Source organism: Natator depressus, chromosome 5 (genome assembly GCF_965152275.1).
Source record: "Natator depressus isolate rNatDep1 chromosome 5, rNatDep2.hap1, whole genome shotgun sequence".
Classification (NCBI taxonomy): domain Eukaryota; kingdom Metazoa; phylum Chordata; order Testudines; family Cheloniidae; genus Natator; species Natator depressus.
Window position 1 is genome coordinate 79,105,770 of NC_134238.1, and position 12,106 is coordinate 79,117,875.

The 12,106-nt window shown below is 44.0% G+C and overlaps 2 protein-coding genes across 5 annotated transcripts in view; one reads left to right on the forward strand and one right to left on the reverse strand.

The window, feature by feature from the left end:
• The window catches only part of C5H5orf63 (chromosome 5 C5orf63 homolog), a 59,676-nt gene extending 54,340 nt beyond the window's left edge, over positions 1–5,336 (reverse strand). For 2 of the 4 annotated variants that reach the window (XM_074953063.1, XM_074953054.1), the window contains exon 1: positions 5,057–5,336. The gene's annotated coding sequence lies outside the window, so the exon portion shown is untranslated. Of the gene's footprint in view, positions 1–4,439; positions 4,559–5,056 lie in introns of all 4 variants that reach the window. The other 2 variants (XM_074953061.1, XM_074953058.1) reach the window with 2 other exon arrangements.
• Positions 5,337–5,467: 131 nt separating this feature from the next.
• Positions 5,468–12,106, forward strand: part of MEGF10 (multiple EGF like domains 10) — a 140,433-nt gene continuing 133,794 nt past the window's right edge. Inside the window, exon 1 of the mRNA XM_074953064.1 lies at positions 5,468–5,759. The gene's annotated coding sequence lies outside the window, so the exon portion shown is untranslated. The remainder of the gene's footprint in view (positions 5,760–12,106) is intronic.

Consider the following 12,106-nt stretch of genomic DNA (forward strand, 5'->3'; position numbering starts at 1 on the left):
CGTGACCATGTCACCTGGTACTAGAATCCATCTTAAACCTGGTGCTTTTCCATTAGGAAAAGATTCCCGCCTTGTGCCAAAGCTATAAAAGGGGGTGGAACAGAACAAGGGGGGCTGCCAGTCATGAGAAATCCCTTAGTTACCACCTGAGCTGGAACTAACAAGAACTGTACCAGGAGAAAGGATTGGGCCCAGACTAGGAAGGAGTCTAGTCTGTGAAAGAAGCTTATTAGAACATCTCTGAGGGTGAGATTTACCTGTGTTCAGTTTCTTAAATGTATTAGGCTTAGGCTTGCGTGTTTTGTGTTATTTTGCTTGGTAACTTACTTTGTTCTGTTATTCCTTGAAACCACTTAAATCCTACTTTTTATAGTTAATAAAATCACTTTTGTTTATTATTAAACCCAGAGCAAGTGATTAATGCCTGGGGGAGCAAACAGCTGTGCATATCTCTCTATCAGTGTTATAGATGGCGGACAATTTATGAGTTTACCCTGTATAAGCTTTATACAGGGAAAAACAGATTTATTTGGGGTTTGGATCCCATTGGAAGCTAGGTGTCTGGGTGCTGGGGATAGGAAACCTGTTGAACAGTTTTGGTTAAAGTCTTCAGCTTTGGGGGTGTGGTTCAGACCCTGGGTCTGTGTTGCAATGGAGTAGCGTGTCTGACTCAACAAGACAGGGTTCTGGAGTCCCTGGCAGGAAGCTGGCAGGGAAAATGGGCTCAGAGGTAGTTTCAGCACATCAGGTGACAGTCCCAAGGGGGTCTCTGTGACGAACCCGTCACATCCATATAAGCATGCATTAGACTGGGTAAAGAGAAGGAGCAAGCAAATTCTCCAAAGGGGTAAAGTATCAACAGTGGTCAGTACTATTTTAATTCTGAATGCTAACTAAAGATCTAGTATAAAGTGTTCATTCAGTATAATTGTACTTGATGATGATATTAGAATTGGAGGGGTAGCAAATGCATATGAGTGCAGAATTCAACTGCAAAGTTACCATTTCTTGGAGGGATTAGAATAGGTAACACACTGCAACAAGATGAGATTCAAAATCCAAATAATATGAAGTCATGCACTTATGGAAGGATTAAATAGTCCAAATGCAAATTGGAGATCAGCTGCTTGGAAAGCAGAAAGTCCGGGAAAGATCCTCCCATAAAGGCAGTTAGTAGGTAGTAAACTAAATATGAATGATACCGTTGCATCAAAAGTTTATCATCTTCATCTTCAGTGCTTATGATCAGATGTGCTACATTGTTCTGATACTTTGAAAAAAATCTAGCCATTATAGGGATATTGAAGTGCAACATGTCAGCATGAACATTTTATTTTTTGTTTTGAGTTTCAGTTCTCACCATTGTTTATTTAATAATGTGTTTAATTCCTTAGAGTTGAAATCCGTATAAAACACCAATTTTAATGGAAATAGGTATTTCTAAGCAAGACAATGTGACCATGGAGGTTTCTTTTTTTTTTTTATAATATAACTTTAAAAGTATTCATTATTACTCACAGACCTTGTGACAGAAGATCAAGGATTTCCTGTGGCCAAACAGTCTTTTTAGGTATTTCTCTTGTCACTTATTTTTCACCTGAGTCTGCCACTTTTACATGTTGAAAAGAACCTCTACAAGCAGCCCTATTGAAATCAGTAGGACTGCTCATGTGATACTACTTAATATGAGTGAAGGTAATAAAATCTGGCTTTTTGTTGTGGTTACACAAATCTTGACTGGTATTGATGATTCAGGTTTCAAAAATTGTACCTGATATTACTTGTTCCTGTACTTTGCCAGAACTAAAAGAGGACATTTTAAAAAACAGTCTCAAAATTCTTTTATGTATCTGTATTCTGATAGTGCCCACTAACCTTAGTCAAGGATGAGGGACCCACTTTGTTGGGCACTGAACGCACACACAAAGGAAAAGACAGTTTCTGGACATAGCATTTTGAGACTCTCTCACAGTCTTCAGCTCAGTCTATTTTTCTCTGACATTATCTTAGCCAGAAATATTTCTTTGTGTGGGGATCCACAAAGTGTGGTTAATTTTCAGCATATAAAGTGGGGGGGGGGGGGAGGGAGGAGGCAGAAGGGAGAGGAATAAATGTAATCTTTGTAATTCTACAACAATTATAGATTTTTTTTTTAAATCTAACTTTTTTTATTTAATTCAGTAAAAACTCATTGCTAATACTTTTGTTAATGTTCTTTTGTCTAACACAGGGGTTGGCAACCTATGGCACGCGTGCCAAAGACAGCACACGAGCCAATTTTTAAAGGCAAGCTGCTGTCTGCTGGGGACAGCAGCGTGCAATTAAAAATCTTGCCCGGCCCAGCCCACTCTTCTCTGCCCACTGCTCTCTCCCTGCAGGGCAGGCAAGCTTCCCCCTCCCCCCGCTTCTTCCCCCAGCATGCAGGGTTCCTGCCCCTCCTTCTCTCCCTCCCTTCTGCCGATCAGCTGATGGCCCTTGCTACAGAGGGGGAGAGGGAAAAGCTGAGCCGCAGCGCGCTCTCTGCTCCTGGGACTTTGGGGAAGGGGATGGAATTGGCATATCCCCTCCAGCCCCCTGCCTTGAGCTGCTCAGGGCAGGGGGCTGGGAGCACCCCCACGACCCCAGCCCACACTCCCCAGCCCTCTGCCCTGACCCCTGCACCCCCCTCACGCACACCCAGCCCTCTGCCCTGACCCCTGCACCCCCCTCACACCCCAGCCTCGTGCTCTGACCCCTGCACCCCCTCACAACCCCAGCCCTGACTCCTGCACCCTCCTCACACACACCCAGCCCTCTGCCCTCACCCCTGCACCCCCCGCACCCCCCCCCACACCCCAGTCTCGTGCCCTGACTCCTGCACCCCCACCCCGAGTACCAAATGGGAGCTCCTGCACACACACACGCGCACACACACACACACACACATTCCCACCTGCACCCCTCGCACCAAATGGGAGCTGCCCAGGTAAGCGCTCCACACCCAAACCTCCTACCCCAACCCTGAACCCCCTCCCTCATTCTAGCTCCTGACCAGACCCTGCACCTTCACCCCCAGCCCTGTTCTCAGTGCACTCCCACCCTCATCTCAGTGCAGAGAGAGGAAGAGAATGGGCCAGAACCAGGGAGAAAGTAGGTACTTACTCTATGTGGACAGGGCCGGGATCCCAGACTGGCAGCAGGCTAAGCAGGGCCAGCAGCGGGGACCCTGGCTGGCGGGAGCCAGTGGACGGAACCCCAGACCGACAGCAGGCTGAGCCAATCAGCCCGCTGCTGGTCTGGGGTCCCGGCTGCCGGCCCCGCTCAGCCCGCTGCCAGCCTAGGTGAACGGAACCCCAGGCCGGCAGTGGACTGAGTGGGCCGGCGGTGTAAGATCAGCATTTTAATTTAATTTTAAATGAAGCTTCTTAAACATTTTGAAAACCTTGTTTACATACGACAATGGTTTAGTTATATAATATATAGACTTATAGCGAGAGACCTTCTAAAAAACGTTACAATGTATTATTGGCTCGTAAAACCTTAAATGAAAGTGAATAAATGAAGACTTGGCACACCACTTCTGAAAGGTTGCCGACCCCTGGTCTAACGCAAGGACTACTCTTATTACTGTAATGAGCCCAAGCAATGGGGTTTGGTACCAACACTTAAAAGATTGTTGCAAACAGCAGGTGGCACTATTTTCAAAGAAATGTCTTCAACCACAGAGCACAAAGGCTTTGCTTGGTCACTTCTGTCAATATAGAGTGGCGTTTTCATAACTCAGTTTCTAGATACTCTCCAAAATGAAAACTTTATTTACAAAATCATAAACACTTCAATTGGCATGAAAAGCTATACATATCTTACCAATGTGCAAAGTCAGAAAGGCACCCTACTTATTTGTCATAAGTACAGTAGATATATAACTGGCAGGTAGGAGATTTGCCACCATTACAGTGTATTGGGGGATTTTAGTTGCTGCCTTTCTTTATTATCTGTCCAAACCATATTCAAAATAAAATTAAAATATTGTTTTCTGGGCAGAAACCATGCTAAGAGTAGCTGCTAGTTCTCCGCACTTCACATCATTATTGGGGGGGTGTATTGTGCCTACCTCTGAAAGTCTTCAAGTTGTTTGGGCATCTCTGTATGATGTAGTGACTACAGGCTGCCCCCTTTTATGAACGGATTTTTGTTTTCGGTGCTACCCCCTACTCTTTAAAGGGTAAAGAAGGTTCACCCTCTGACAGCTTGAAAATATTTTGGGAGAAAAGTAAGGATGCATCTTTTAACTCCCCTGAAATATAGTGGCATGGGACTTAATGAAGGGAGAAAACAGAAACACAATCTTTTGCCTTAAAAAAGGGTGGGGATGCTGGTGCGGAGAGCGCCGAGAAATCATCTTTTCTGAATAGGAACATTTGTCATGTTGCAGTACAAAGGCTTATTTCTAATCCCACCTCCTATTGTGTGTATGTTTTCTTTCCCTGGGGTGGCTGGGGCCTTCTGAGATGCATATGTGTGCACGCTGGCTCCTTCCTTGGCTGGCACCAGGGATGCGCAGGTACTAAATAACAACCTGTTCCTCCATCAGAGAGAGAGAGAGAGCGAGCCATGACAAACAAATACTGGGCCTAAAGTCCTGTGTAGCTTTGTCCTGCATCTATACTTGGGCTGAAAGCCTGCACAAAACCCCCATTGACTTTCAGGGGGCCAGGATTTCCCCCTAGATACTGCAGGCCAAATCCCTGGCCCTGCTGTGCCTTGGCATAGTTCCAGTGCAAAGCCCTTGGCTGATCTGACCCCTGAGGAGTCTTCCCCCAAGTAGCAGGTGCCTTGGGTGGCATTTTGCCATTGCAAGTGGGTCCTCGGTGTCTGGGCAATAAGTCATGTCTGGGGCATCCCTGCGATCCTCAGTGGAGCGGCTGGGCCCTGGGGCCTAGGCCGGGCACTGGAGCTCTCAGGCTGCCCCAACTTGCCTCCAGTAGCAGCCCGGCCCCTGGCCAACCTCAGGCTCGGGAGAGTGCGAAGCTGAGCACAGCTTGCCCAGCGCAGCGAGCCGGCCGGTTGTACCTACCGCTGACGGCGGCCTCGGGGTGCCTTTCTGTCCTGCCTGTAAATCTCCTGGCGTGTGTCCCCGCCACTGGCTCCGGGTGGGGCTGCTCTGGCTGCGGGCGCTCCTTGCCCCGGGGCAGAGGGGCATTTCACCAGGCAGCGTATGTGTGGCTGGGTGGGGGGTGTCCCACGCCGGCCAGCCAAGTTGGAGACAGCAGCAGCATCCTCTGCTCCGTCTCCTCTCCCTGGGGCTGGGAACTCCACGCCTCTCGCTCCAGCGCGGCGGCGGGGCACTTGCCATTGGCCGAGGCGCGCTGTGGTGTCACAAAGGGGAGCAGCAGGTTCCAGGAGCCCGCCCGGGACAGCGTGGGCGGCAGCGGGGGGCACTCGCGCTGCGTGCCAGCCAGGAGCGGCAGGAGGCGGCAGAGAAGCGCCTCGGTCGGTGACTGTCCCAGGAGCAGCCGCAGCTCAGCTTCCCCTCCGGCTCTCCCTATCCCGGGAGCCTTCCAAACCCGGCGGCCAGCGGGACCCCGCTGTGCGGCGGGGAGGGGATCTACTTCTCCTGCCCCCTTCCCCCTAGGGCCAAATCACTATGCTGGCTCCCGCTCAGTGGAGCAGCCGGCTGTAGGCTGAGCCACCGCGCCGCAGCAAGTGCCCTGCGAGGGGGGTGCGCGCAGCTCTGAAGAGGAAGCTGCTGGGGTGCAGCTCAGCATCTCCAGGGACAGGTAAGGAAGCCCGGCAAGGGCCTGGTGCTTTGCTTGCTCTGCTTGGCAAGGGGTGGGGGGGCTGTGCCCGACCTCTGGGCTCCAGCCCCTCAGCAGTGCGCTGCCCTTTAGCGCTTGGGGTTGGGCTGGCTGCGCTCAGTTTCCAAGAGGTTTGATTCTGCTCCCCCAGCACTTTGCATGTGGCGGGAGCGCGGTGAAAGCCCCCTAAGTGTTGGTGTTGTAGGGAAAATCCCCCCAAGTTGGGGTTGGGCTGGGCTGGGATTTCATCCATCGCTTTCATATGCCGCTTGCATGTCTTTTGGGCGCTTTGTGGATTAGAGAGCGGTTCACATTGGGCATTTCGTCCCGAGAGAAACTTAGGGTCGTTTACAGCCGCCTTTCGACTCACCATTCCTCTCCGAACATGAATATTTTACCCAGGTTTCAGAGTAGCAGCCCTGTTAGTCTGTATCCGCAAAAAGAATAGGAGTACTTGTTAGTCTATAAGGTGCCACAAGTACTCCTGTTCATTTTACCCAGGGGTGCTGTTGTCTTTTGTTCTGGCAACTTTGGATTCCCCCTCCCCCCCGCCAAAAAAAACCTTTTATTCTATTAGTTACTCAATGTTTGCGGATGCATTAATGTTTGCCAGGTCCCCTGATGCAGGGGAGCTGCTGTGCCACATGTTCTCGACACTCCAGAAGAGGGTCAGATGCGGATTTAAAGTGTGATGCGTATACTGAAGTCTGTGCCATTCCCCACTTGTTGGGAGCTGAGTTTGTGGAAACCTTGGAGACGGGTTCTCCTTAAACACTCACTGGTTTGAGGGGCCATGTTTATTCTTTATAGTGGCTATGTGTTGGTATTCTTTCTTTCTTGAAAGTACTGGGTACAGTCAGAAGCACTTCTTTTTCCTGATTTGGTAACTAATTAGATATACAGATGCCTCTTGTTTTCATTTTTGTATGTGTGAAGGAGTAACTCAAAAAATCCTTTTATTTCTTCTCCATAGATAATATACCTTCTTTTAGCACCCACACCAGATATGATATGTAAATATACAGACATTTTGTTTCAGACTGTTATTTTAAACAAATAATAAAACTGACTTCTATGATCCACACACATCCAATTGGTCTAGACTGTTTAGACAGAATTTCTCTAAGTCAAAGCAAGGGGAAAATAACATTTAAACATGTTTCCTCTGCAAAGAGTAACTTTTTCTCCATTGTCCCTTTGCCTTCAAAATTATTAGTTGGAAGCTAATAACTTTACATATTAGTCAAGGCAACAGACTAATCATAATTTTCTTTAGGGTTATCACTGCTGGGTGAACCGATAAGTAGGGATTCCACTCAGTACATCCCCAGCTCTCCTCCCTCATGCCTTATAGCATCCTCCTACTCCCCCTCCTTTGGGACTTGATTCTGTACTCATTCCAGTCAGTGAAAACGCCCATTCACTTCAGTGCAGGATCAAGCCTATGGTTGGCAGACCACACTAGTAGCAGGGAAACTGTTTCTTTAAAGAGGTTTAGTTTTTCTTTGAAGGCTCTTAGACTTTGGCTCGGCTCCTTTGATTCTGACGTATTTGGGCTGTACCTGAACAAGGGAAAAGAAAAGATTTTCAAAGGCCTTTTTTTACAAGCAACTAATTCAGTGGTTATCAAACTTTTGTATTGGTGACCCCTTTCACACAGCAAAGGGAGTGCGACCCCCTTTATAAATTAAAAACACATTTTAAAATATTTAATACTACTATAAATGATGGAGGTGAAGTGGGATTTTGGGGTGGAAGCTGACAGCTCGCTACCCCACATGTAATAAGCTTGCGATCCCTGAGGGGTCATGACCCCCAGTTTGAGAACCTTTGAACTAATTTGATCTCTAATAGTAATTCTGAAAACATTGTACAACAGGAGGAGACATGGGGGTGTAAGTGGACGTAAACTTGCAGGTTCTGCTCATAAAAATGCACACCTGCTTTATAACTTGACTGTGTTCAGGAGTGTCTGCATAAAGACTTTCACTAGTGTGATATCCTGTAAGCATTTTGGGAGTGTAAATATTCCCTATTTTTATTTCTTCCAAACCTTAGTTAGACTTCAACTGGAATTATAAACTCAAATCCACTATAAATATGAAACTCTATTTTCAGAATAGCCTATAGGTGAATTTCCCAGAATGAACCAAGAACACAAATTAATCTGGAATCTTATGAATTCTTCAAAGATGTTGCTACTAGCTGTAACATACTTCCCTAAAGTCAGAATATAAATGTAGTTCCTATGCCATTCACCACAATGATGCTTTCTCTATATTAGGTGCCTACATTTGGTCTATAATCCTTTCAGTTCACTGAAGGTCTAAAATCTCTATTCAGAATATGTTATCAGCATGGTATAAAAGAGATTGTGTGTAAAACTTAGTGAGGTTTTCAACTATGCTTGGCAATGTCAAATAGTTTGGAAGAGAGACCAACAATGACTTCAGGAAAATTTTATTGTTCATCAACTTTTACAACTAAAAATCAGTTTGGAGAAATGTAATTTAATTGTTCCTGACCTGCACTTAAAAGATGCATTAAATGAGCAGTGGCATATCTGATATGAGACTGAAACTGAAAGCTGGGTTAAGACTTCAATTTCATTGTAAACAACCCTGAATGGCAGTTGTGCCCAAAAACACAATTCCGGGAGAAAGCATACATAATTAACTATGTGCATTCTTTTTGAAATGCAGTATAGGGTGTAACTAACTGAGCTGGAGGAGGAATTTATGAAAGTAGCAATTTGGGTGGGCAAATTATCCATGTCTTCTGGGTTCTTAATTCTGTTTCCTTCTAAAAGCCATTGAGTAGCAGTTTTTATTTTCAGTCTCAAGTCAGATATGCCAGCCAAGCAGAGGTGTTACAGAAGATTTTTAATAAATTGGATGTACAATACAGCTTAGGCCTAAATTTTCACTTTTGCGTGTCCAACTTGCACTCATGCACACCTTGAAAATGTGGGTCTTATATTGTAAAAACTAGATCATTTTCACTACAAAGACAGTTGGGACAGCCATATTCTCTTGTCATACAACCAAATTTGAAATGTAGATTGCCCTTTAACAAATCTCCTTAAAAGAGAAACGACTAACATTTTAAAATAATAACTTTAATTGGGGAGTTGGACAGTTCATGGGATTGAAAGTGAATCTTTCACCTCTAGCTCACTAGTTCTAATCCATAACTGTCCAAAAATGATCCTTTGTTGTCCTTTCAGTGGTCTATGTAAAATGAGTTGGTTATCTCAGTCTAGTTTTCCCTGAATAAGTTTTTACATCACATAAACTAGAATATGTTTTTTATTTTATTTTTTATGTTTCATGTTTTATTTCGCCAAGGAATAAAAAGTCCTGGATACTGAATTATCCTCTCATATCTAGGCTGCCTCGACATTAGCAAACTTTGTAGCTTTAATTCTCTACATGCAGTAGAAATAGTAGAAGCTGTAGTGTGGAAACATAGATGACACAGTGGTAAAAATACCTGAGTCCTGCCTGTCTGCATAACAGCTTCCACCATTGCTATCACTGGTGGAGTTGCACTGGTAGTGCAACACAGCTAGTAAGTAGACAAGATCCTAGAGGTGATTCCTCTAAGCCAGGCACACAAGAGGAAAATGTAGGGAACTTTACACTACTGTTGCATATGCTGTTCCTAGTTTGTAGATAAACTGGGAATTTCAGTCTCCTGGGTGGTTCATCCAGCACCTACCATGAGCATAATGACTAAGGGGGGATATGATAGAGGTCTATACAGTCATGACTGGTGTAGAGAAAGTAAATAAGGAAGTGTTATTTAGCCCTTCTCATAACGCAAGAACTAGGGGTCACTGAATGAAATTAATAGGCAACAGGTTTAAAACAAATAAAAGGAAGTATTTCTTCACACAATGAACGGTCAACCTGTGGAACTCCTTGCCAGAGGATGTTTTGAAGGCCAAGACATTAACAGGGTTCAAAAAAGAACTAGATAAATTCATAGAGGATAGGTACATCAGTGGCTACAAGCCAGAATGGGCAAGGATGGTGTCCCTAGCCTCTGTTTGCCAGAAGCTGGGATGGATCACTTGATGATTACCTGTTCTGTTCATTCCCTCTGAAGCACCTGCCACTGGCCACTGTCAGAAGACAGGACACTGGGCTAGATGGACCTTTGGTCTGGCCCAGTGTGGACATTATGATGATCATTTTTTTTAAAGGCATATTTAATAAATGAGCGCAACCATCTAATGAAGCAATTAGCTAGTTTTGATTTCTCAAAAGCAGTTCACTTGGATACAGAAGGAACACAGGAAATGTATTAACATATTTAAGTTTAACTGGCAAAAAACAGAGTTGTATTGAGGGGGCTTTTGACTGCAGCTGGTAAGTATCCCTTGAGTTTCTATTCAAATTACTGGGCAAAAGTTTTACACAGCATGTCTCATACCTTTTTGTTGCACAGGCATTATCAGATGTCCTTTTCTAATGGAAACTAAGCTGCTGTTGGAAAAAATACAGAGTACTTGAATATGTGATGAAATTCTAGGTACTAGTTAAGATAGTTTTTGTTGCTGTACAAAACATTACAAAATAAACATTATTTATATTAATTTTATATCTTTTATGAAATATAGTGTGGTAATAAAAAATCTTTTATAAATCTTTTCTTTAACAATAGGATTACGGGCCAGATTCTCACTCATAAGTATCACCTTACTCAGTGAATGGTCTTATTGACATCAGAATCTGACCATCTAGTTGTCACGGTTACTACCTTTCTACTAATCAAAGTCTGGTTCCCTTACATTGAATAGTACTGTATACCACAAACAGTCTCACTGAAATCAGTGGGACTAATTGAGGAGCAAGGTTCTGGTCATCATCAGCAAGGATAATGGAATTTGAGCCTAGATTTGCAGTGAGAATCTAATACCTATTTAATGTAGGACATTAATCTCTAATAATTTCTACTCGTGTCTTTTTCAGAGACTTAAAAACATAAATTAAAAACAATGTGGCACAAATGTATATATAACTGTGCCAGTTTTCTTTTCATCTGGGCATATAAAATTCTGAGAGAAATCTGTATTTTCATGTAGTAAGCATTATTCCAATTAATTGAGACTATTGATATCAATTACAGCCATCTTGTCAGAAAAATAGGGATAGCATTCTAGGGGGGCAATTGGCCTTGATGATCCAGTTTGATTAATTGTGTCAATGTTTCTGTTGTTAAACCCAGACAAACTATTTGGTCTTTACTCAAGCAAAACATCTATTAAGGACTGCAGGTAGTTCAGTCTGTGAGATGTACAAATTAGCTTCAGGCTGAAATTTAGACAGGCAAGTCTAGTTGCAGCTCTTGTAACAATTTAATTTAAATAATGTACCTATCTTTCATATCTAATTAGCAAATAAATTGATCCATAATGTGCACTGAAACAATAATTTTGAACTCTCTCGATGTGTGAGGCAATGAGTTCTAGAGGAATGAGCCTGGGATTGGGCATCAGAAATTGTAATCTTGGCTCTACCATTGACTCAGTGTGTGACTTCAGGCAAGACATTTAATCTCTGCCTCATTTCTCTAACTATAAAATGGGGATAATTCTAATTCTATCTAATTTTTTAACTATTGAATTCATAGAGGTGCTAAGAGGATTTATTAGTTAATTGTAAAGGAGCTTGAAAGTGCGAAGCTCTATATGAGTGTCTGTTGTTGTTGTTTGTTAATTATATTGTGGTAGCACCCAGGAGCCTCAGTCCTGATCAGGTCCTCGTGGTAGGCTTTTTACAAACACTGGCCCAAAGACCTTACGATGTAAATTTAAGACAACAGGTGGATATGGACAGAACGATGAGGGAGTACAAGCAAACGATGAGCCAACCTTGGTCAGCATGATAAACAGTCAAGTTTTGTGTGGGCAAAGGAGAGTTTTAAAGAGGACAATGATGTGGTTTTGCAGGTGTTTACAAGGAGGTCCTCCCAAGTGTGAATGGCAGCATGAGAGAAAGCAAAAAAGGGCTTGTTTGAAAATATAAAAAGTGAGTGATGAAGGCTGGCACCATTGGCCAACTGGAGGCAGCAGTCAAAATCTGGATAGTTTATGAGAAATGACATCCATGTGAAAGGCAAATAGTGATGGCAGATAGTTTATCTTTGATGTGATAGAGAAAGGGGAGCCAGGATAGAAATGCAAAGATAGGGGGTGACATAGTCAAAGTGAAGAACTAAGAATATTATCTTTGCAGGACCATTCTGAATGCATACCAGTGGGGGCAAGATTGTATTTGTCAAGCCAGAGAAAAATACGTTGTAGTGATAGAGATGTGAGGTGA